We start from the raw sequence: 24,244 nt of genomic DNA on the forward strand, positions 1-24,244 counted from the left end.
GATGTTATTTGTTGTGGGTGTTCCAACAAACGAGAATATTCCATGTGGAAAAGAGCTGCCATTCGGTCAGACTTGTATCACATAAACTCAGCAGCACTGAGCACAACTGCAAAGAGGGGCTTCTAAATTCTCTAAAGAAGCTCTTTCCTTTTGTATTTAACTATTTATGCCGAGAAAGCTGCTCCTCTCGCGAAACAGAGTGTAGAGCAAAAAGACTTAATACACCACGACATAGCTCTCGTTCGTTTCACAAGCTCGCTATCACAAACCTTGTCTTTAGGTGCGGAGAGAAGAAGGCGCTGTTGAAACTAAAATATCGCAACTGTATTAACTGGAAGGATGAGTAGTGTATGACAATATTTCTCAAATAAATTGTAAAAGTTCTTTTTTTACTAATCGAGATCACATGCTATCATAAAAAACTTTCTAAACTTTCTTAAATCTAATAAATAAATAAAAAAAGTAGATAAGCTCTTACTGTTTCAATGAAGTATTAAACATATAAAAAAATGCATTTGTAAGGTCCTAGGATCACAACCAAATTTTTCGTTCAATATTTACTTTCTCATCTATGTTCAATCCTGAGAACTGATATTTATGATAATGAAAGTAAAATCAAACAAACCAACTAAAGCAATAAAGAACACATGTTTTGTTGATGCAGTAAAACTCTATTGAGAGAAAACATCTGCGTGACAGGTGAAAGACGAAAACCAGATCACTAATGAAAAACAGATCACAAGTTTACAACACATGGATTGCATCGACCTCGACAATCCGTTGGCAAATTTGAGCAATGTTCATATACATGGGGGTAGAAATGTAATTTTGGAAATTGAAATGTCACAGAGAGAATTTAGGGGCAAATTGCGGTTGGAAAAGGAAAAAACAACCTGGCTGCCATCTCTAACTAACCATAGAAAAAATAGACTTATCTAAAAATTCTCCTGGCCAGACCTCCTGTGTCGATGCCCAAAGTATAAAATGAGACTCAAATTCCAAATAGAAGAGCAGAGAGATTAGAAGAGGAAAATTTGGTTGGTGTCTTCCTCTTTTCATCTCTTTCCGCATTGTTGTTGTCCTGCTTCGTTGTGTGTGTGGCTGACCGGACTTGTTAAAACTTAAAGCAGCGAAGGTCGAGCCACACTCTACTCTCAACAATGGCTAAAATTGCCGAAAAATTAAAAAATCATAAGAAGCTTGTCATTGGACTTGCTGTGGCCATCCTCATTCTTATAATTATTATTGTAGTCGTTGTTGTGAAGAAAAACAAAGCTGCCAAAGCTGCCAAAGCTGCCAAAGCCAAAGCTGCTGGAGGCAAGAAAGGTCCGCCTGCAGCACCCGGGAAAGATGCAGGAAAGAAAGACCCCCCAAAACCGACGACTAAGAAGTTACAACTACAAGAGTCAGGGGGTGGATCTACTTGGTCGGATAGCCGGGCTTCACCTCATCCCAAAATTCTATAAAAATCTTTTTGACTCTATGTTTTTGTAATATATTGGCAACACGATTGGTTAAGAAATTTTCGGGTGCTGCTAGCAAATTTAAGTGTACTTTCAAAATATTAACATTATAATAATTTTCTGCATCCCTACTACTAACTCATTGATTTATATATCCAGGAAAATGTAAACCTAATTAGGTTTCTCGACTTCTTTTCCCGTTCAACCTTTTTTTCTTTGACAAAAAGAGAACATGGAAATAAAACTTTTTGTCTTGCAACCGAAGGATTCCACTTCTAACGCATGACGAGACAATTACATTTGCCATCTGTGTCTTTTACTTTCCATTCAATATAGTTATATAGTTGATTTATATCAGCATCTCTCTCGTTCTTTTCGGAAACAAAACCCAACAATCCTTAAGATTGATCAAATCCAAATGTCATGGGCACCACACGTACCACATGCAAGAATAATGATCGATCTAATATGTCTACATAAGATCAAGCTGCCATGGCTGGGTGGTGGTTTAAGTCTGTCTATGATGAGAACTTTTATGCTTCACGTATAGTTTTTTTTTTTTTTTTTTTTAAAGATAAATAATTAAAAAAATTGTGTTAATGTCTAAAAGTCCGGCGGTAGCTGAACCTTTGTTAATGCTGATCCGATAAGCGGATCGGTGCTTATGATGTTATCAAAGCCTCCGCTACCTGTCAATTAAAATACAAAGGGCGTCAGAGGGAGACCGCGTTGGGCGGTCTTCAACTCTCCGATGCCTAAGTTAGTCAATGTATTTATGTTGACAAAGTAACAGTAGGTAAGTATTGAATGCGTAATTAATGAGGAGAGAGGAGAGAACATTTTATAGGTGAGGAGGAGGCTGACCTCCTCCTTGTTTTCGATGTGGGACTGATGTGCTTCAGTTCCCAGTTTCAGAAGCTTCTGATGCTATCTTGGCGTGGCGCGTGGCGGCGCGTCGGAGGCGATCTGGAGGTGCTCTGCCGCTGGGGTTGTAGCCCGCCTGGTGATAGCTAAATTAAAAGCTATTGATTTTCCTTATTCTCCTGCAAATATGTCGATTGTAATATAGGGAAATAAGGGTCTCCCGCAGAGGATTAAGTTAAACTAAAAGCTTCAACAAAAGTCACAAAACGTGACTGCAGTTCCTACTGAACAGCAGTCGGAAAACAAACTAAAATCCTAACCAAAACAACCCAGAAAAATATGAAAATTTACAGAGACGTACTAGACACACAAGGCGTCCAGCACACAAAATTTGGGAATTTTTGGAGTTCGTTTACTATGAGAATAAAATACGTTAAAACAGAGAACAGAACGTAAAATAAAGAAAAGCTGATTTGAGATTGGTTGATATCAAGATGATGAAACTAGCTAGGAAGGAAGTATCCACCTCCAACAATCACACACAACACACTTTGTCCAATTTACTTCCACTTAACTTAGTTGAAGACGCTCAGATTGGCTCGGTACGCTTGAACACAACCTATTACTCTTTCTTACTTTGTACGCTAGGCAGGAAGTGCTCTACACCTAGACTATTCCCAAGCAATGCAACCTAAAGGTACGTTTATTAGATTAAACATGCAGAGATCATTAAGTTTGAAAAGAGTTTGAGCAATCACTAGGCATCGCAAATAACTTAGAGCCTTGCTAAACCTAGGGTTTTGTCTACTTGATAGTGAAAACCACCAATTACTTCTCTAGACAATTTGAGGAATCCAACTATTGATCCAGGCATCAAATAATCAAAGTATTAGAACCCTAGCATGCATACTAAGTAGGCCTCCAAAGCATACAAACATAGAACTCATCAATGAGAAATCGGTAAACTAAACCTCAACTTTATTAATTGGAAAACAAATTGAATGTCAAAGCATGTTGTGGATCATGTCTAGGGCTTCAACTGCCCCCTAGCTACTGGAAATTTAGTTACACATAATGGAAATCAAAAACACAGTTGAGTTCATGGAGAAAGAAGACAACAAAAACCAAGAAATAGGAAAAAGCTGATCGGCGATCGATCGTCGGCAGGCAGCGATCGATCGTTTTCGGTGATGGTTGCAATCCTTCTTCTTCTTCAGCTCTTGTGCGTCTCTCCTCTTCCGTATGTGTGATGGTAGGTTTCTTGAACGTCCAAGGAGAGATTTTATTCAGTTTGTAACTCTTTTCTTCTTTCCTTTTGGGACTCTAATTCCTTGGCTTCCACGGAAGGCTCCTTTATTAATGTTCTGATTGATTTTGGATTCATTGACATCCTTCTATCCAATAAGAGCAGCCAAGAGAATTAATTGCTGAATATCTTTTTCTTCATGTTGCCGTATGCTTCCTTGACTCATCAAGATTCCACACTTCTCCATTATTTGCACATATCTCCTTCCTTTTGCTCATATTTCTTTCCTTGCTTTGGCAAATCTAATAAACATAAAAATAACTAAATTAACCAGAAAATAAGATAAACTAACAAAGTAAATATGGGAATTACCAACATTATTATCGCATAATTATGCTCCGATCAAATACCCCCACACTTAAGCTTTGCTAGTCCCTAGCAAACAAAGAACTAACTAGAACAAAAGACACGGACCTAATGTCTTCCAAACATCTCAGAGAACTTATAATGCCCACAAGTATGGTCAACAAAATTCACGCAATCACATGTCAGAATTCACAACCTCACTTAAAAGCTAATTTATTTTGATAACCATAGTGCTAAAGTTATAATACATGAACAATCAAACTAGTGCAACAAAGGAGAACCAACTTATTCATGGGTCAAACAAGCGTCAACTCAATTTCTCACAAAGATGCTCTCAATTTCTTTTCACTCATGATTTTCTGACTTGATGTATAAGCATATATTTCACTCAAGTTATATGTGAGAGGAATGATATAGTAAGACAAACAAATAGCTCACATATGATAACAAGAAAGAAAGGCTTTTTCTGAAATTTTTTTACTTATGATCCCATGATTGGAATGCCAAAACTCGGACGAAAGGCCAGTGACACCATATGCTCACCCCTCCACACAAGTCTCCACAAATCGAATGCACAACTTCAAAGATCAAAAAGGTCTTTATTCAAGGTTATAATGGGGCCAAGGGTTAAGGTTAAACGAAAGAAAGGATAGGAAAATTCAAAGATCCTAAGAACCTAGTGGAGCACTAGAAGAACATAAGAGATAAAAGAATCTTGAAACTCTTCAAGGTAATCAATTTTCGAACACATGAAGCACGCAATTTTTTTTCAAGGCCAGATGTCATCTTTTTGGGCCTTTGCTTCATTATAACCTCAACAGCTACAACATGAATGTATCAAATCCAAGGAAGTATTTTGCTTTTCGATTCTTTTGATTTTTCTTTTCAAGCATTCTTTCTCTTTCTTTTTCTTTTTCGGCTATCACATATTTTTTTCTCTGTTTTTTTTTTTTTTTTTTTTTTTTTTTTTCTTCCTTGGATCGATGTACAATGAACTCCCCCACACTTGCTTACAAAAGTACCTTGAACATACATATATCTCTAAAAATATTTGCTCCACTAATTCCTTAGAATAGGGTAAGGATAAATCTATACTAAGCTTAGGGTTAAGGAATTTGTGGGTGATGAAACAAAAAGGCTTAATGTAGGCTCAACGGGGTTAACTAGGGGATTGCACATCTTGTGTGCATAAAAGGGACACAGGTTAATTTGGCTATGGTGGTGATCCTAGTGCCTTTATCCCTTCCCATCCATCATGCAATTCAACCATACGCTTCAAGAGGCTTTGGGGCAAGTTCTAGCATTTGTCCTTATAAAATATGCAAGTCGAATCCGAGTCTCAACCAAGATGAATAAAAGATGAGATCATGCAAAATCCTCGTCAAGAAAATAAGATGATTCTATACTAAGCACTCAGAAAAGAAATAGCACATATACAGGCTCAAAAGCTCACAAGGGTTTAAATCAAGTTTAACCTGTCATAGCATGCATCCATCAATTCTCACATATCACATTCATCCAACCATCAATGTATATAACTCAAGCACAATAATCATCAAAATCTATTAACAATTATTTGAAATCAAGAATCTAACACATGTTTGCAATCCTTTTGTGACCAAAATATAAATCCGAAAGTTCATGCTCATCATAGAGTTGGAAGACTCCTAAGACTCAAAGAAAAATAAAACCTAAAACTAGACTCTTTTTTTTTTTTTTTTTTTATTATTAGTTTTTTTTTTTTTTTTTTTTTTTAACAAAGAATGACTCAAAAACAAATTGACAAATTTGTATTTCCCTCCCCCACACTTAAACTAGACATTGTCCTCAATGTATGGCAATATAACGCACAATGCACAAGGAAAGCATAGAGAAAGAAAAGACAGAAGAGGGCAAGTAGGAAGATAAGAAAGGTTATAGAAAAGCTCCCCCTTGTAGACCTCCAGCTGCTCACGACCTTTGGAGAGGACTGAAATTAGACACCATCTGCAAGGCACAAGGCCTTGACTTCCACAATGGAAGCTCCGTGCTATATGGACTCCAAAATGTCGCAAATTTGCGCAGGTCCCTGTTTTGCTGGACTGACCTTTCGGTACTAAAAGTGGAACTGGGAACGCAGCAGAACTCCGAATCCAGTGCTGTAAAATCGTACAGAAACTAGACTCAGAGAGCTTTCTATGCATATATGGCACGTCTCCTGGTTCCATCGGAGCTAAAAACGGCAGCCAGCCAAAGTCGACTGACTGCGCAGCCAGCACTCTGTTTTCGAGCAGGAAAGGAAAACTTCCTAGCCTTTCTTAATGGATACACCTGCACACGCACAAAACACATTAAAACGAACTAACAAGAATCAAATTAAAGACGAAAAAGTTTGGGTTGCCTCCCAACAAGCGCTTGTTTTAACGTCCTTCCAGCCTGACGTGTACCAAGAGATTTACTCAAGGGGAGGGGGTTCATGGAGGGGTACATCCTCCACCTCTTGCTCCACAAATGACTCATAGTAAGGTTTGAGTCGATGGCCATTGACCTTGAATTTCATTCCGGTCTTTTCACTTTGAATTTCTACTGCACCATGATGAAACACATTAGTAACAACGAATGGACCAATCCAACGTGAACGAAGCTTACCAGGGAATAATTTAAGGCGGGAATGGAAAAGAAGGACTTTTTGTCCAACAACAAAAGTCTTCCTCATTATCATCTTGTCATGAAATGCCTTAGTCTTCTCCTTGTATATCTTAGCACTCTCATAAGCTTCATTGTGGATTTCCTCAAGCTCATTCAGCTGAAGTTTTCTATGCAAGCCCGCAACGTCCAAGTCCATGTTAAATTTCTTGACCGCCCACCATGCTCGATGTTCCAACTCCACGGGTAAGTGGCATGGCTTACCATAAACAATTCGGAAGGGTGACATGCCAATGGGTGTCTTGAAGGCAGTCCTATAAGCCCATAAAGCGTCATCTAATCTCAAGCTCCAATCCTTCCTATTTGGTGCCACAGTCTTCTCTAAGATTTGCTTGATTTCACGGTTGGACACTTCCGCTTGCCCACTTGTTTGGGGATGATATGGTGTAGACACTTTGTGGGTGATATTGTACTTCCGAAGGAGAGCTTCAAAGGTCCTATTGCAAAAATGCGATCCACCATCACTGATTATGGCTCTTGGGGTCCCAAATCTAGAAAAGATGTGAGCTTTAAGGAAATCGGAAACCACTTTAGCATCGTTAGTCCGGGTGGCTTTTGCCTCCACCCATTTAGACACATAATCAACTGCAAGTAGAATGTAAAGAAAGCCATATGAAGAAGGGAATGGACCCATGAAATCAATGCCCCAAATATCGAATATTTCAACACTTATGATTGGAATTTGAGGCATTTGATCCCTTGGACCCAAGTTACCTGTACGTTGACATCTATCACATGTCTTGCAAAAGAGATAAGCATCCTTGAATAATGTAGGCCAATAGAATCCACATTCAAGGACCTTCAAGGCAGTCCTTTTTGCTCCAAAGTGTCCTCCACAAGCATAAGTATGGCAAAAGGTTAGTATAGAATGAAATTCAGATTCATGGACGCACCTTCTTACCAATTGATCTGCGCAAAACTTCCATAAGTATGGCTCATCCCAAACATATTGCCTTGAGGTTGTGATCAACTTATCCTTTTGAGCTCGAGTGAAATTTTCCGGAACTAGCTTGGTTGCCTTATAATTGACAATGTCTGCGAACCATGGCTCAAAAGAAGAAGAAGAAAATTTCGGGTTCCTGGCGAGATCGATCGTTTGGACGGTGAGATCGATCGTTTTGCTTTCTGAACTCTCTGTATGAGCCAACGATCGATCGCTAGAAAGGCTGAGATCGATCGTTTTTCCTTCTGATCCCAATTTTTGTATTTCAAACAATTGCTCGTCTGGGAAAGTTTCCTTCAATGGTAGTGCATCTTCTTCCTCCTTTGAGCTATGCACCAACCTACTCAAATGATCAGCTACCACATTCTCACATCCCTTCTTGTCCTTGATCTCCAAATCGAATTCTTGAAGGAGGAGAATCCATCTAATTAACCGAGGCTTTGCTTCCTTCTTTGTAAGTAGGTACCTAAGGGCTGCATGATCAGAGAAAACAATAACTTTAGTACCCAAAAGATATGAACGAAACTTTTCCAAAGCAAACACAACGGCTAATAATTCTTTTTCTGTGGTGGAATAATTGAGTTGGGCATCATTGAGCGTCCTTGACGCATAGTAAATAACATGAGGGATCTTTTCAACTCTTTGGCCCAACACAGCTCCCACGGCATAATCAGATGCATCACACATAAGCTCAAAGGGAAGGCTCCAATCCGGTGGCATGATAACAGGGGCCTCAGTCAACATCTTCTTTAGCTTCTCAAATGCCTCCATGCACTCCTTGTCGAAGACAAAAGGGATATCTTTTTGAAGTAGTCGACATAATGGTCTTGTGATCTTCGAGTGATCCTTGATGAAGCGTCGATAGAAACCTGCATGACCAAGAAAAGAACGCACCTCCTTCACGGATGTGGGAGGTGGTAAGGAGCGTACAAGATCTATCTTTGCTTTGTCTACTTCTATCCCTTTAGCAGATATAATATGACCCAGAACTATACCTTGTTGCACCATAAAATGACACTTTTCCCAGTTTAAAACAAGATTAGTTTCTTGACATCTCTTAAGAACTAAAGATAGATTAAATAGACAAGAATCAAAAGAGTCACCGTAGAGAGAAAAATCGTCCATGAAGACCTCGATGATCTTTTCAACCATATCAGAAAATATGCTCATCATGCACCTTTGGAATGTCGCAGGGGCGTTGCATAGACCAAAAGGCATCCTCCGGTATGCGAATGTCCCAAAAGGACATGTGAAAGTTGTCTTTTCTTGGTCCTCCGGGTGAATAGCAATTTGATTGTAACCGGAGTATCCGTCCAAGAAACAATAATATGCATGACCTGCAAGTCTTTCCAACATCTGATCAATAAAAGGCAAAGGAAAATGGTCCTTACGTGTAGTCGTGTTGAGTTTGCGGTAGTCAATGCAAACCCTCCAACCGGTTTGAACTCGGGTTGGAACCAATTCATTGTCTTCATTCTTCACAACTGTGATGCCAGAACGCTTAGGTACAACTTGGACCGGACTCACCCATTCGCTATCAGAGATGGGGTAAATGATGCCCACATCAAGGAGTTTGAGAACCTCCTTCTTGACTACCTCCATCATAGGCGGATTGAGACGTCTTTGGGCCTCTCTTGATGGTTTGGTGCCTTCTTCTAAGAGAATTCGATGCATACACATGGAAGGGCTTATTCCCTTTATATCTGCTATGCTCCATGCAATTGCTGATTTGTGTTCCCTTAGAACTCTCACCAATTTCTCTTCCTCATTCATAGAAAGATTGGCTGCAATGATGACTGGTAATGTCTCATTCTCTCCCAAAAAGGCATACTTCAAGTGTTCGGGCAATGGTTTCAGTTCTAATTTGGGTGCCTGGATCACAGAAGGAGCAAGTTTTTCATCAGTTAATGGAAGAGGAATGAATTTAGAGTTAAACTTAGCTGGGATATAAGGTGGAGCATCAAGGACAGCAGCTATTTCAAGCAATTCATCATCAAAAACCATAGAAGAAGAAGCAGCGATTTTTATGGCAGACGACAAACGATCGATCGCTGCATTCCCTGCGATCGATCGCTTCTGGGAGCTTAAACCAAGTTCCAATGTTTTCTTGAGCGGGTCTTCCCCCACACTTGCTTCAAAGGTGTCCTGCACTAAAAATTCAAGAGCATCAATAGAAAAACAGGAATGAATGTCACTAGGGTACCTCATAGCTTCAAAGATATTGAAGCTTATAATATCTCCATCGAATTCCATGGTCAAGGTTCCTTCAAAGACATCTATCTTTGTGCGAGCAGTCCTCAAGAATGGACGACCAAGAATGAGTGGTAAGTCATATGGCACAGGCTCGGGTTCCATGTCAAGCACAAAGAAATCCGCGGGGAATATCAAATGATTAACTTGAACCAAGACATCCTCCACAAGACCCTTAGGAAGAGCTATTGAGCGATCCGCTAATTGGATAGTTACCGGTGTTGGTTTGAGCTCACCTAGATTCAAAGACTCATAGACAGAGAAAGGCATTAGATTAATTGAAGCACCTAAGTCTAATAAAGCCTTACCGAACCTTTTATCCCCAATGGTGCAAGGGATTGTAAACCTTCCGGGATCCTTCAACTTAGGAGGTAGCTTTCTCAAGAGCACAGCGGATACTTCTTCACTTAGAGCAACGGTTTCCTTCTCCTTGTACTTCCGTTTGTTAATGCACAACTCCTTGAGAAATTTAGCATATCGCGGTATTTGCTTTATAGCATCTAAGAGAGGGATGTTAACTTGGACTTTACGAAAAGTTTCCAAGACATCCTTCTCTTCTTGCTCTTTCTTGGAGCTCATGAACCTGCGAGGGAAAGGAATACATGAAGTAACCAACTTAGGAGGATTAGGATCTTTTACCTTTGGAGGGGAAGAAACATGAACATTCTGATCAACCCCCGTGAGATCGATCGTTGGGATTGGAGAGATCGATCGTTTGGCTTCTGAGGTCATAAACGATCGATCGTTTAGATGGCCGAGATCGATCGTTTTCTCTCCAGGGACGATTCTCTCTTCCTCCCTTGAACTTCTCTGCGCCTCCTTCTCTTCTTGATCTTTCTTGGATGTTCTTTGGTGCCCAGAGATTTCTTCCAATTGTCTACCACTCCTTAGAGTGATTGCATTAAGCTCAGCCCGACGTCCATCCCTTGGATTTTGAACGGTTGTGCTAGGGAGGGTGCCAGGAAGTCTAGTTTGCATCTCTGTTGCAAGTTGCCCAACTTGCCTTTCCAAATTCTTGATGGATTGACCATGCTCTTTGAGTTGAGATCTTGCCTCTTGTATGAAGGATGCGGCATCCTTTTGGAAGGATGCAGTGTCCTTTTGGAATGATGCAGTGTTCAAAGCCATCTCCTTCACTAGTTCTTCCAATGACTTGCTTGAGGATTGTTGAGGAGGATTTTGTTGATAGACTTGCTGCTTGGCCCCTTGTTGGAATCCAGGTGGTCCATTGTAGACGCCTTGAGTATGTCGAAGCACGTTGTCATTACCGCCCCAACGGAAGTTTGGGTGATCCTTCCATCCCGGATTGTACGTGTTCGAGTAAGGGTCATATTTGGGCCTTTGTTGCCCCATGTAATTCACCTGTTCCTCAGACATAGCAGACATAGGACATCTATCAGTAGTATGATCAGAATAGGAACAAATAGAGCATACCTGAGGTGTTGCCTTAATGCCATTGCCTAAGGCATTCATTAACATGTCGAGCTTTCTTTCCACAACCACCATTTGGTTCCTTGAATCAACTTCATACACTCCACGTCCTCTTGTACGTTTATCCCTTGTGTAGAATTGTCTATTGTTGTCGGCCAAATCATCAATCAGATTATATGCTTCTTGACCGGTTTTATTCATGAAAGTACCTCCACACGCAGAATCAACGCTGCCCCTATTGGCTATGTCCAACCCATCATAGAAAAATTGGACAAGGTCATTCAGACTGAAGTTGTGATGGGGACACTTCCTCTGCAACTCCTGAAATTCCTCCCATGCCTCGTATAGTGTATCTCCATCCTTTTGAGTGAAGTTTTGAATCTCCCTCCTTAGTCGTTTTGTCAGTTGAGCGGGAAAATATTGTTTCAAAAACTTCTTAACCATTTCATCCCAAGTTGTGATGATACCTGCAGGTAACGAGTACAACCAACGTTTTGCATCATCTTTTAAAGAAAAGGGAAATAGAAGTAACCTGAGTCCTTCTGGTTGGATGTTCTGAATGGTTTGCAGCTTGCAAATATCTAAGAATTCCCTAATGTGAACATTAGGATCCTCAGATGGTGTGCCAGAGTACTTAGGCAACGAGTTAAGGAGCTGCACAGGAATGGAGAAGGCTTGATTGCCCGGTGGTGTGTAAGCTATGCATGAGGGGGATTCCGAAGCTGTAGGAACAAAAGCATCCTTCAGTGCCATGTTGCGTCTTGGGGGTTCCTCTTTGTCCTCGTGAATTGAATGTGCAGGTGAGTTTGGTGGTGTGTTCTCCTCCTCCTCCCCTTGTGAGGAAGTAGAACCCGCCGTTGTGTCGTGAATTGGCAAACTAGTTCCCCTCGTTTGCTTCCTATTCGACTTGCAAGTGCGTTCTATCTCTGAATCCAAGGGGTTAAGATTGCCTTGAGCAGTTCTACGAGTAAGCATACACCTGAAAACACAAACAAAGAAAAACTAAGTAAGAAACCAAAAACAAAAATCAAATTAAACAAACTAGTAGAAGCAATTAGAATAAAAGTAATCCCCGGCGACACGGCGCCAAAAATTGATAGCTAAATTAAAAGCTATTGATTTTCCTTATTCTCCTGCAAATATGTCGATTGTAATATAGGGAAATAAGGGTCTCCCGCAGAGGATTAAGTTAAACTAAAAGCTTCAACAAAAGTCACAAAACGTGACTGCAGTTCCTACTGAACAGCAGTCGGAAAACAAACTAAAATCCTAACCAAAACAACCCAGAAAAATATGAAAATTTACAGAGACGTACTAGACACACAAGGCGTCCAGCACACAAAATTTGGGAATTTTTGGAGTTCGTTTACTATGAGAATAAAATACGTTAAAACAGAGAACAGAACGTAAAATAAAGAAAAGCTGATTTGAGATTGGTTGATATCAAGATGATGAAACTAGCTAGGAAGGAAGTATCCACCTCCAACAATCACACACAACACACTTTGTCCAATTTACTTCCACTTAACTTAGTTGAAGACGCTCAGATTGGCTCGGTACGCTTGAACACAACCTATTACTCTTTCTTACTTTGTACGCTAGGCAGGAAGTGCTCTACACCTAGACTATTCCCAAGCAATGCAACCTAAAGGTACGTTTATTAGATTAAACATGCAGAGATCATTAAGTTTGAAAAGAGTTTGAGCAATCACTAGGCATCGCAAATAACTTAGAGCCTTGCTAAACCTAGGGTTTTGTCTACTTGATAGTGAAAACCACCAATTACTTCTCTAGACAATTTGAGGAATCCAACTATTGATCCAGGCATCAAATAATCAAAGTATTAGAACCCTAGCATGCATACTAAGTAGGCCTCCAAAGCATACAAACATAGAACTCATCAATGAGAAATCGGTAAACTAAACCTCAACTTTATTAATTGGAAAACAAATTGAATGTCAAAGCATGTTGTGGATCATGTCTAGGGCTTCAACTGCCCCCTAGCTACTGGAAATTTAGTTACACATAATGGAAATCAAAAACACAGTTGAGTTCATGGAGAAAGAAGACAACAAAAACCAAGAAATAGGAAAAAGCTGATCGGCGATCGATCGTCGGCAGGCAGCGATCGATCGTTTTCGGTGATGGTTGCAATCCTTCTTCTTCTTCAGCTCTTGTGCGTCTCTCCTCTTCCGTATGTGTGATGGTAGGTTTCTTGAACGTCCAAGGAGAGATTTTATTCAGTTTGTAACTCTTTTCTTCTTTCCTTTTGGGACTCTAATTCCTTGGCTTCCACGGAAGGCTCCTTTATTAATGTTCTGATTGATTTTGGATTCATTGACATCCTTCTATCCAATAAGAGCAGCCAAGAGAATTAATTGCTGAATATCTTTTTCTTCATGTTGCCGTATGCTTCCTTGACTCATCAAGATTCCACACTTCTCCATTATTTGCACATATCTCCTTCCTTTTGCTCATATTTCTTTCCTTGCTTTGGCAAATCTAATAAACATAAAAATAACTAAATTAACCAGAAAATAAGATAAACTAACAAAGTAAATATGGGAATTACCAACATTATTATCGCATAATTATGCTCCGATCACCTGGCGGTGTGTCTGCATGTCATTCCTTTGGTTGGAATTAGTACCTTTGGCGGTACAATGAGTGTGGCCCATTATAGCTAATTATGCTTGCAAATGTACATGTATGTACAAATTGACTCTGATAATTCTAAGAAATCCTAACGTGAGTGAAACCCTGCTAGAGTAATACAGAGTTTTCATGAACGTTGTTGAAGGTGCTCTAGCTATATTATAAACAATTTAAAAGATATTACTTTATATCAATAATTTATGTTTTTTTTTTTGTAAGTATTTGGACTACTCCTTTCAACACATGACTCTCCCAAGGCTTCAAGGACAACAGATATGCAAAGTATTAGGAGGATGTCTCTCCTAATTGTTCGGTGATGTAAGGCAAGTAAAAGAGGATCGCAGAATCAAATCATGAAGAGAGATTCAAGGAAGTTAATCCACTGATCTTGAGATTGAAGTGTCTTTAATACATATCAGATATTGCATGATTCTAAATAGATATGAATTGATTTTAATTGATCTCAAAATCTCTTTGAATGCATATCCGATTACTTGTTCAAAACAGTTTAAATAAACATTTCCATATTTATCTTATTCGGTGATTAAGATAAAGATTTGTTTGAGGGGGAGTCTTGCTTCTCTATAAAAAGGTTTTGAAACTATTTACAAATGTGAGGTTTTTCGGTGCAAAAATTATTCTTCTTGAACCACTTAGGTTCTTGCTCAAATTGGTTTTCGAAAACTCTCATTGTTTGTTTCATGAATTCCTTTGCATAATCAATCACGTTCATTCTCAAGATCAGTGAGACGATTGAGTACTAGGAAGTGGTAGATTGGTTGACTAGAATTCTATGTGGATCTAGTTAGAAGTTAGAACAGTAGTAAAACAAGTTAGCATTTGTTGCTAAGTGAAAGTGTGTGTTATGAACAACACTACTTGTATACTGTAAACTTGATTGTTTCATATTGGATTGATTATTTGTGTTGGCTACGTCAAAAGCCACGCAGTGAAGTTTCCTCAGTGGTGAGGTTTACACTGCGTCAGCAATTTCTGTGTGCTTATTGTTCTTATTGTATGTTTGATTAATTGTTAAGACACAAACTAGATAGATTGTGTTCCATTTGATATTTTCAATTGGCATCAGAGCGGGTTCTAGAACTTTCTAGTGATCCCAGGAAAGATGGAACATTCACGTGATAGGGCTGCTGGCGGATCTATAAATAGTCCTCCATGGTTCGAGGGTGGATGTGAAAAATATACTCAGTGGAAAATCTACATGAAATCATATCTCTATCACTACGCCAAAAAATGAATCAGACAACACATATTAGACGACAGCAAACATTTTAACTGTCGTCTGAATTAATCAGACTAATTCAGACGACAGCAAGAAATATTCTGTCGTCCAAGTTTTTGAATCCAACAACAGTTTTTTCTTGGCTCTTGTGCAATAGCATTTCAGACAATGGTTGATTTTTTTGATATTGTTTGAATGAAGTAATTCAGACAACAGTTATTCTGTGATGTTGTCTAAGGTTGATTAACACAATGGTGGATAAAAGATGTTGTCTGATTGTTTTTAATCACACAACAGTTATTACTTCTCTGTTGTGCAATTACTATTAATACAATAGCTGAAAAATATGTCGTCTGATTGTTTTGATTCACACAACTGTTTTTTAGTTGTCTATTGTGCCACTATCTTTCAAACAATATACTTAAATTGATGTTGTATGAGTTTTAGGGTTCAAAATGTTGGCGCGCCCAAGTTAAATTTAACACTTAGCCAAATTTTCAATTTTCACTCTTTCCCACCGTTCGACCAAATTTTACTTTGATGTTGACTAGTATTTAAAGGAACTAACCCTAGAAACCCAACACTCTCTTTCTCTCTCTCTTCCTCAGCCGCACGGCTAATTCTCTCTTCTCTCTCCTTCCATTTCTCTTTGCCATCGTTGGAGGCCACTATTTTCAGTCACCAATGCATGACACCGACACCACCAATCGAACCAGCTAGGAGCTCAATCCGATCAAAACCCAAGCCCAGCACCGCCGTGCACCCACTCCTGCCTCCGTACGCGATCCTCCAAGCTGCTACTCCCTAGCCTTCGTCAGATTTCGGTTGCCATCTTGCAACATCTCTGCCATCGCTTTGATTTAGTAAGCTTTGTACTCTTCTTTTTGTCAAGAAGCTTCAGTTCTAAAGATTATGGATTTTTTTATTTACGTTTTCTAAATTTGGAGATCTTGAATGGATTAGTTTGAGTACTGAAGGCTGAAGCAGAGGAGAGCGGTTATGAATTCGTGCTTTTCTTTCTGAGCATCTTGTGCTTGAAATTATTTAAGTACTTGAAGATTACTACTCTTCTAGCTTGCTAGGCCTGGTAAGCACGGCGGAGCTCACCTATTTAATCCGTTTTCTTCATCATTTTCAGTTTATTAATGTGTTTTAAGGCAGTGACAGAGGCGTTTGGTTTCATCGTTGCCTGGAGAATCGGCCATTGATCAAGGGAGGCTTTGCTCGGAAACCGAGGCATTGTATCGAAGTATCGGACACAAGTTGAGCTCCTTGACTGGTTCTTACTTTTTAGCTTTATAATTTGTTCTGTGGCGAAAGAATCGTTCTTGATTTTTAATGGATGTTTGAAACTAGGTTTGAGCTATTCTGGTTCCGTAGCTAGTTTCGCAACTTCATTTTGATTTACTTCTAGTTAAGGGTAGGAACAAATAAAAAGGAGTGGGAAGGGTCCCTAGATGTTGTTGGAGTTTTCTCTACTTTACAGAAACAAAATTTCAACTGCTGGTCCTCTTTAGTCTGTTGGCTTCGTAGAACATTTGAAGTTCGACCGTTATTTAAGATAAGATGATTTCTGAAAAAATACCTCTGTTTTTGGCTATCTTTGTTCAAATCTTCAACTACAGAGGTATATACAATTAGCTCAGTTTAAATTTATTCTTCTTTATAGTTTATGTATTTTTTTCGTTTTTTTTTTCTTTCAAAATTAAACATAACTTAGTGAGTTAGTTCTAAGCTTCTGCCTTTGCTATTAGGTTTTGTAAAATATAATACAAATTTTGAAACATATGGGACGAGTCTGAAGGTATGTTTATGCAGTTACTATTTCTTCATGGTTGGGGCCTTAATTTTACTGTCCATATTTAGTAGAAGAAGTCGTAATTCACTTCTGATACATGGTTTAGGGTGTTTAAAACTTTTCAAATGAATTAAATAGATTGCCTTGAAGAATTTCAAACTTGCCATCTCTCGGAAATAGCTTTTTATGGATAGTTCAGTGTTTAAACATTAAACAAAGTGGGTACTGAGGTCGATTTGACTGACTGACTAAGGAACTTAATTTGCAACTATTCAATAACTTAATACTTTTAAATTGTTTTAGCTCTTCAATATATTGTCCTACTAGGACGCTCATGCTAAATTTTGAGTTTGAAAGGCGTATTGTATCAAGAAATATATATGAGGTGTTAGGAAAAACTTTTGTCAAATACTGCAACTTCTACCCTTTTAGAACTGCACTATACTCTTTATATTTCATTCCAGGATAATATTCTGTTCTTCATGGTTTGAGTAAGCATTGCAGTTACTTCACCACTCATTCTACAAAAAGCCTTTGATTTCTAGTAGAATACATTAATTTTGAGAATGCAATTGCCTCTTTTTCTTTGATCTGATCTCTCTCTTTCTAATAGTGATAAATTGCATTTCAAGTAGTAGCTGTTTCATTGGTTAGTGCTCTCTCGCACCTGAAACTTTGAACTTTTCTAAAGGGTTTATATATTATGTAACACAGATTTTCTAATTAATGGTTTACTAATGCTTATGTTCCTAGAGAGTAGAGATAATGCCTAATTTTTTTTTTTTCACACTTTCATGTGGTATTCCAAGACGTGCATTGCAACTGAGAAGCTTTGTTATGTTAGGAAGCTTATTTTGATAAAATTGGTCAGCATTTTCCATGTATGCCTACGCATATGTATTGTAGCTACATTTTTTTTGTTATTATTTACTAAACTATGCTTTTCCTTGCTATTTATGGCCACCTACTGTCATACATTTGATTTTGTTAAGTCTGTAACTTTGTTCATCCTCTCAACTTTGGATTGCTTATAGGATCAACAAATCTGTTCATCATCTCAACTTGACAGAAAGCTAAAGATGCAGAGAATGAGAAAGTACCATTGATGAGGTAGATTCTTTTAACTTTTTAAGTGTATGATCTCTTCTAAATTCTTTAGCTACTGGCCACTTCTTATGCATATTTACTTCTGCAAGTATGTCTTGTTGATTCTGCCTGCATTGTGCTATTCTGTATGTGTTCAAGTTTGAGATTTACTTTATGTAGATTAATCTTATTAATTATATTGCTTGCTGATTTCTTTATTATGGTTTCACTTCTATATGCTATTTCCATATGTATCAACTAGCATTTTGCACTATGTTGCCTTACATCTGAGTGCCCAATTCTCTACAGGTCTGCTACTGGAAGCTGTGCAGATGTAGAGCCAGTTCCTGCTACAAATCCATCTTGAATCCTCCCTGCATTGCCTCAAGCTTCAGTTAGTTGTGGTTAAACTGTGCCATCAATTCATAATGGAATTTTCTGGATGAATATTGTGTTGATGTTATTGGAATGAATACTGCTAATGGAATATTGTACTTGTTGGAATTAATGAAAATCTTTTGGCATCAATATTGGATGTGTTTGTGGATGCATTGATTGATAAGTTTTTGTTAGATGCAATATCTAGAATGTATGTCTTATTATCAAATCTTAGACAATGCAATTTTACCAGAAAACCATTGTCTTACAATTGAGCACAAAAAAAATCAAATGAAAAAACTGTTGTCTGTACAACATAACAACAATATCTTTTAAACTGGTTCTATTGCCCAACATTGTAAAACACAATGACAAAGGTACATATTCTGTTGTGTGAAACAAATGAAAACAACAAAGAGTACAAAGAAACTATTGTCTCACTTCATTAACCACTACATCAAAGTAGGAAAACCATGGTTAGAAATAAACTTCAATAACTGCAAAACCTAGAAAGCTGTTGTTTGAGCAAACAACACACAAGAGTTTACTTTGAGAAAAATAGAGTGTAAAACTTTAACAGACAATGCTACACTATAAGTTATGTTGTCTTAATGACCTCAGAAGTTACTTTTCTTTAGATTATGCTGACTTAATTCACTTTGGACAACAGCTACTTTAAGTTGTCTATTGTCTTTTCTGGTGTTCAGACAACAGGTTTGTTAGTTCTTGCTCTTGTCCAAATTTTCTTCAGACGACAGAATCTTGCTGTTGTCTGATACCGACATTAGACGGCACCCACTCAGTCAACAGCAAAGAGGGGTATCAGACGACAGCGAAAAACTGTCGTCTGATCGTATTATTGGCGTAGTGTTATATGCTCAAGATGAACATGTGTGGAATATTGTAGAAAATGGTTGGACTATACCTATGGTAAAAGCAAAAGGAGAAAGCTCCTCCACTGCCACCCTCAAACCAAGGAAGGACTGGACTGAGGAAGAAGTTCGTGATCTGCAAGCAGAGTTCAAAGCTAAGAACAGCATCTTCACAGCACTATCTGAACGGGAAAAATTGAGGATCAGTCATTGTGATACTGCTAAGCAGGCATGGGATCTTCTACAGACTACATACGAGGGAAATAAAAAGGTACGTGCACAGAAATTACAAGCATTGATCTTTGAGTTCGAAACTATGACCATGGGAGATGATGAAACCGTGGATGATTTTCATGGTAGAATTCTTAAAATTTTTGGTCAATGTCGTAGTCTGGGGGCACCCTTTGATGAAGACAAAATAGTCAAAAAGATACTCAGAGCTCTGCCAGAAAAGTTTCATTCAAAAGTCACTAGTATAGAGGACTCATTTGATATTGATGAGTATCCTCTCGATGAACTCATCGGAAATCTTAAAACTTATGAGATGAGATTGAAGCCTGAGAAGAAAAATAAGGGTGTAGCTTTCAAGGCAGTCAAAGGAGCAGATGAGGAAGAGGAGACACTGGATCTTGCTTTACTGACAAAAGAAATCAAGAAATTTCTCAAAAACAAGAACTCATCCAGAAATTCCAATACCCCTAGGAACAATTCCTACAATGGCAGTAGCAGTAGTGACTACAACAGCAAGAGTGGGAAAGCAAGCTTCAAGGGAACTCACTCATGCAAAACTAAGTGTTATGAGTGCGGTGGCTATGGTCATATCTCTACTGATTGTGGAAATAGGAAGCATGGAAATGGCAATAATAAATCTCTTCTCTCAACCTGGAGTGATGACGAGTCTCAGGAAGTTGAAAATGTTGCTTTTGTATCTTCACTTCTACCTGACTCTGATAGTGACGAAGTCTTCTCTGATGATGAAACAAATATCCGCTGCAGACAACTCTACAAAGCTTCAAAGGCAACTCTGATTAGAAACTTGAGTTTGGAAAAAGAAGTTGAATTCCTGAGAACTGAAAAAGGAAAATTAGAGCAGACTTTGGAAAAATCACAATCCACATGGGAACTGGAGAAAAGTAAATATGCGAATGAGTCAGCAGATCTGCAAGGTGACCAAAAGTCTTCAACATGGAAGACTGAAAAGACTGAGTATCTCAATAGGATCAAAATGCTAGAACTGGACGTTAAAGGACAACAAGTATTGAACTTGGAACTGTTGACTAAAAATGAGTCCTTGCAAGAAGAGAGTTACAATCAACTCAAGAAAGATTCGCCAAGTTCGATGTCAGTTTCAGTTCCATGTCTAAACTGCTTGGATCAGGAAGAGCTCCCCATGACACTTGTGGATTAGGGTACACTGGAGAAAGCTCCAAGAGTACTAAGTTCGTAAGAGCATCAAGATCATCTGTCGAAAAGAAAGAAGCTCCCATGGATGATCATGTCACAGTTATGAAGAAACAAAGGGAAGATCAACCAACATCAAGTTATAAGGTAATGCGTGACCAAGAGTCCCCCACTGGTCCAAACAGGTACACTAACTCTAAAACTTTTATTCCTAGCTACTTGTCATCACTGTGGTAAGATAGGCCATATCAGACCCAGATGTAATGAAAGATTGTCAAACTCACAGGTTTCTCAAGAAAATTGTACTGTTGAATCCCTAAGGTGTGAACTTAGAGAACAAAAGAAACTCATAGATAAACTAGCTGAAATGTTCTCTAAGAAAGATTTTCAAACTGAAAGAAGAAAAGATGTCTGGACCAAGAAAATTGAAAGTAAATGTCTTCTGACTAATACAAATGAATTCAGTGCTACATGTCTTTTCGCTCGTGCAAATCCTTCTCATATTGAAGCAACTTGTTTGGTAGCTCTAACTGCTCTAGCTGAAAAGCGACGAGATTTTTGGTATGTTGACAGTGGCTGCTCTAGACACATGACTGGAGACAAATCCTGGTTTGCTTCCTTTGAAGATGAACACACAACTGGGTCTGTCACCTTTGGAGATGGAAGAAAAGAAAATATACTAGCTCGAGGTACTGTTAACACTCCAGGTATACCAAATCTCAAAAATGTATTATTTGTGGAAGGCTTAACTGCAAATCTTATTAGTGTCAGCCATTTGGCTGATGACTATGAAGATGTTTGGTTTAACAAACAGAGATGTTTGGTTTTAAATCAGAAAGGAGAAGGTATCATGGGAGGTAAGAGATCTTTTGATAACTGCTACCATATTCAAGCTAATGAATCTTTTAGCATGCAGTCCTTTCTGTCTGTAAGATCCACAGAGGAAACTTTTGAACTTTGGCACAGAAGAATGGGACATGTAAACTATCAGGACTTGCTAAAGCTATCTTCAAGGCAATGTGTCAGAGGTCTACCCAACTTAAAAGGCAAAACTGACAAGATATGTGGTGATTGCAAGATAGGAAAGCAAACCAAGGCATCTCACAAGGTGGTGAATTCTGCAACAACCACAAAGGTATTGGAATTGTTACACATAGATCTCATGGGACCAGCTCAATCTGATAGTGTTAGAGGTAAAAAATATATGCTTGTTATTGTAGATGATTTCTCAAGATATACTTGGGTCAATTTCTTAAAAGATAAGACGGAAACATTTGAATCTTTTAAAAACTTGAGTCAAAAGTTAATCATTGAAAAGCAGTCATCCAAAACTAGCATAGTTAGAGTAAGGTCCGATAATGGTACTGAATTCAAAAATGTTGCCTTTTCTAACTATTTTCATGAGCTTGGTGTGTCACAGGAGTTCTCAGCTCCAATTACTCCACAACAGAATGGCATTGTGGAAAGGAAAAATAAAGTATTGCTGGACATGGCTAGAGTTATGCTACATGCTGCAGGTTTAAGTACAAACTTTTGGGCTGAGGCTATTAGTACTGCATGTTATACAATCAATAGAGTATTCTTTAGACCAGGTACCGATCAAACAGCTTATGAGCTGTGGAAAGGTAAGAAGCCTAATGTCGCATACTTCCATGTCTTCGGAAGTCCTTGCTATATTTTGCGAGATAGAGAGCATCTTGGTAAGTTTGATGCTCGAAGTGATGATGGTATTTTCTTGGGTTATTCTATAAACAGTAGAGCTTATAGGGTGTGTACATACTACATATATTACATACCGCCAAGCATAATCAACGACCTCATAGGTGGGCCCCACGACATGGCTAGCCCCGCCTATGGCATGCATCCGGTAGGCCGACACCCGAGCTACTTTGTCATGGTGGAGGTCGGCCGGTATCTAGTTGGGAGGCCACCCTCCCATGCTCCCCAAGAGGCTTCAAGAGAAGCAATATGTACATTGTATCCCACATCGGAAATATAGAATAGATGGGGACTTCCCTTAGCTATAAAGGGAAGTCCTCCCCTTCTTAGAAGGGATGGATCCATGATCCCTATACTTGTATCACTACAAAGGTCACTTGACCTCACTCATAGTAGAATCTCTAAGTGGACGTAGCCTTGCCTCAAGAGCAAGGTGAACCACTATACATGCGGTGTTATCTCTCTCTCTCTCCCCATCATGATCCGCACATAGTTCCCGTTCCGTATTCTTCAGTAGAAACATTGGCGCTAGAAGGAGGCCCCTAGGAGTTAGGGTACGAGCCTCCGACCTTGAGTAAGGGTCATGTACGGGTACATAAGCTTCCGGGTACATGGGTACATGCATGACACCCACCCTCAACCTCACCCAAGCCTTTGAGCCAACAGGCCGGTGCTATAAGCTTCCGGGTACTTGAGTCAGCGGGACTTTCAGCCGGGACTTTCATGAGTCATTGGGTACTATGAGTCATCCGGGACTTTCATGAGCCCGCCCGGTACTTCAAAAGTCGAGCCCGCCTGGTACTTCAAAAAGTTGACTCCGCCCGGTACTTCAAAAATTGATCTAGGGACCAAGCCTCCCCCATGGTATCCTCACCTCCCGATAATCATCCACCGGTATTCTTCTCAGGCTGGCATCTTGGTGACTCACCGAGCACCGACACTGGGCCCCAACACTTGAGAAGTTCTTAGCTCCGCATACCCGAAGCATGCTTCTTACCGGTAACATGACAAGCCATCCGGGTCCCGAGCACCTGCATCCACAGGCACCACTTACACCGCTCAAAACCTCCTCCATCTCCCGGTACCTCAAGTCAACCTCGATCGAGTCTCCACCGGTACCCATATCTTGCTCGTCCATGCATGCTTCACGTTGTGTACGATTCGATTTCAAGCCTTCGGTACCCGATACCACTTCCCCGGGATCCAGAGTTCCCGATGATAACCATCATCTTTGACCCAGGCTGAGCTGCGGACGTCCCGGCCGGTACCTTCTCTCAATCAACCCAGATCCTTAACTCATCATGACCCAAGTCAGCTTGGTTCCAGCACCGGCAGCTCCAGGATTCCAACTGCAGACCCGCTGTCATCCCGACCATTGCGATCCTATCGGTACCTGCAATTGACCCTCCCCGTGAACAACCTCCCGGCACTCTCACCTCCTTCACCAACTCATTCAAGCATCAGATGCTCCGGGATTCAAAAAAAAAAAAAAAAATGAATGGATCTGCTCTGGACACCCAGGCCAAACAACAGAGCATCTCTTGCCTCAGCTACGTGAAGATCAGTCTCACTCGATCCCCTGTCATCACCCTCATCCCCGCCGACTTAAACTGGGCACCTGCAGATCTTACCTGGATCTACACCCAGAACGCGCTTCCAGCACCCAGAACGAGCTAAGTTTTATTTCTTGATTCGTTTCCATTCGTTGACATAGCTGCTGCCTCTTTATTCGACTCATGGAGTCCCTACAGGCTTACACGCACATGCCTTCTAAATAAGTACACGCTGCTACATGCATGTTAAGAAATCATTCAAGTAGATGCTATTACACGTAACCACAAAACAAA

The 24,244-nt window shown here is 39.5% G+C and overlaps 3 long non-coding RNA genes across 7 annotated transcripts; 1 reads left to right on the top strand and 2 right to left on the bottom strand.

The window, feature by feature from the left end:
* Positions 1–3,279: 3,279 nt before the first annotated feature.
* Positions 3,280–4,388, bottom strand: LOC133746222 (uncharacterized). 2 transcript variants are annotated; one of them, XR_009864031.1, is made up of 2 exons: positions 3,950–4,388; positions 3,280–3,875 (listed from the first exon to the last, which is right to left on the bottom strand). It is a non-coding gene; the product is annotated as an uncharacterized LOC133746222 (long non-coding RNA). The 2 variants fall into 2 exon arrangements; XR_009864032.1 differs by having other exon boundaries at positions 3,946–4,388.
* An 8,766-nt stretch (positions 4,389–13,154) lies between these two features.
* Positions 13,155–13,856, bottom strand: LOC133746321 (uncharacterized). 2 transcript variants are annotated; one of them, XR_009864064.1, is made up of 2 exons: positions 13,825–13,856; positions 13,155–13,750 (listed from the first exon to the last, which is right to left on the bottom strand). It is a non-coding gene; the product is annotated as an uncharacterized LOC133746321 (long non-coding RNA). The 2 variants fall into 2 exon arrangements; XR_009864063.1 differs by having other exon boundaries at positions 13,821–13,856.
* A 1,946-nt stretch (positions 13,857–15,802) lies between these two features.
* LOC133706403 (uncharacterized) lies at positions 15,803–18,522 on the top strand. 3 transcript variants are annotated; one of them, XR_009844514.1, is made up of 5 exons: positions 15,803–16,006; positions 16,107–16,230; positions 16,301–16,405; positions 17,976–18,051; positions 18,337–18,522. It is a non-coding gene; the product is annotated as an uncharacterized LOC133706403 (long non-coding RNA). The 3 variants fall into 3 exon arrangements; XR_009844512.1 differs by having other exon boundaries at positions 16,305–16,405; XR_009844513.1 differs by having other exon boundaries at positions 16,311–16,405.
* The last annotated feature ends 5,722 nt before the right edge of the window (positions 18,523–24,244 follow it).

The sequence above is a fragment of the Rosa rugosa genome, chromosome 4 (genome assembly GCF_958449725.1).
Source record: "Rosa rugosa chromosome 4, drRosRugo1.1, whole genome shotgun sequence".
NCBI lineage: Eukaryota > Viridiplantae > Streptophyta > Magnoliopsida > Rosales > Rosaceae > Rosa > Rosa rugosa.